Source organism: Tupaia chinensis, unplaced genomic scaffold (genome assembly GCF_000334495.1).
Source record: "Tupaia chinensis unplaced genomic scaffold, TupChi_1.0 Scaffold143422_1, whole genome shotgun sequence".
Taxonomy (NCBI): domain Eukaryota; kingdom Metazoa; phylum Chordata; class Mammalia; order Scandentia; family Tupaiidae; genus Tupaia; species Tupaia belangeri.
The window spans coordinates 436,034-437,367 of record NW_006203266.1 but is presented as its reverse complement, the minus strand read 5'-3'; the positions used below and the strand labels follow the sequence as shown (position 1 = coordinate 437,367).

The 1,334-nt window shown below is 37.3% G+C and overlaps 1 pseudogene; it reads right to left on the bottom strand.

The window, feature by feature from the left end:
• Nucleotides 1-298: 298 nt before the first annotated feature.
• Nucleotides 299-1,334, bottom strand: part of LOC102491267 (polyadenylate-binding protein-interacting protein 1 pseudogene) — a 2,755-nt pseudogene continuing 1,719 nt past the window's right edge.

The following is a 1,334-nucleotide window of genomic DNA, read 5'->3' as shown; positions in this document are numbered from 1 at the left end:
ATTAATAATAAATAGTAAAGAAAATGACCATGGTTATTGCCTTAATTTGATCATTACGTTGTACACATGTACTGAAAAACAGCACTGTACTCCATAAATATATACAACTATTGGGTTGTTGCAAAAGTCATGACACATTTCTTCTACGTTTTTATATGCAAAAATGTGTCATGACTTTTCCAACAACTCAATATACATTGATTAAAATTATAATAGTCCCAGCAGTGGTGCCTCACAGATAGCATATTAATCAACATTGCTGGGGTATGTGAAAGATCAGATTCAGTTTTTGGGTTGACATGTACATGTGCTGGGCTGGGTGCATATCTTGGCTTCTTAGAAGACTGGGAGGGGAAGGACCAGCAGATGGCATTAGGTTTATGTTGCTGAACTCCCACATATGGTCTGCGATTTGAGTTCCTGCACCATCATTAATACAGTATAACTGCAACAAAGCTTTTCATAAGTTGCTCTATCTCTGGATCCACCTCATCTTTAATATCACCCAAGTATGGATCACCAGTCCCTCAAAAATCTGTTCCATTTTCTTCATTATCTGGAAAAAAGTCCTCTCTTTCAAGTAATTCTTGATATTTCTCTTAGTCATCTGGATCAGATGCAAGGAAAGGAACACCATCAGTTGTATAAAATGCTGGTTCATTCAAAAAGACTTTAGGATCATTTTCAGGTGTTGTTTCACTGTGTTGAAGTTGCATGGACTCTACCCCAGTTACTCAACTGGAGATCTACATGCTTCGAGAGCATCTGTTTTACATCTCTGCTGCAGTTTGCATCTAAGACAGCAGTTTCAGTTCTCTGAAGAATTTCTTCCTTATTCTTCCTTTTTCTGTTTCAAGCATCTTAAAATTGACAACCTCCATAAGTGCATTGTGCAAATTAAGTTGTCATCCATTGGATTAGAAAAGAGGGCATTCAGCATCTCTTGAAGACCAACCTGGAGAATATCTGCTCTTGTAACCTGTCTCATTTGTTCCCTTGATCTTCAATTTGTGATAAAGTTCTCTGAGGAAGAACACAAATGCATGAAATTGTTTTTGGATCACCACTTCATCCCTTTTAGTTTCATATTCAGTCTGACATCTTTGAAGTAGCAATTGGTGAGAGCTGCCACTCTGTGGGCTAATTGTCAGAGATGAGACAGGTAATTACACAGGTGAGCTCCCATGAAAGAGAAATTTGCTGTAGACATGGCACAAGTTCTTGCAACACATCATTTGTTATAATCCAGTCATTCAAGATCTCTGCAAACTGTTCAATTTCAGTTTCAAAACTGCCAAGATGATTCAAAAAATTCTAAACATATTCTGAAAAGA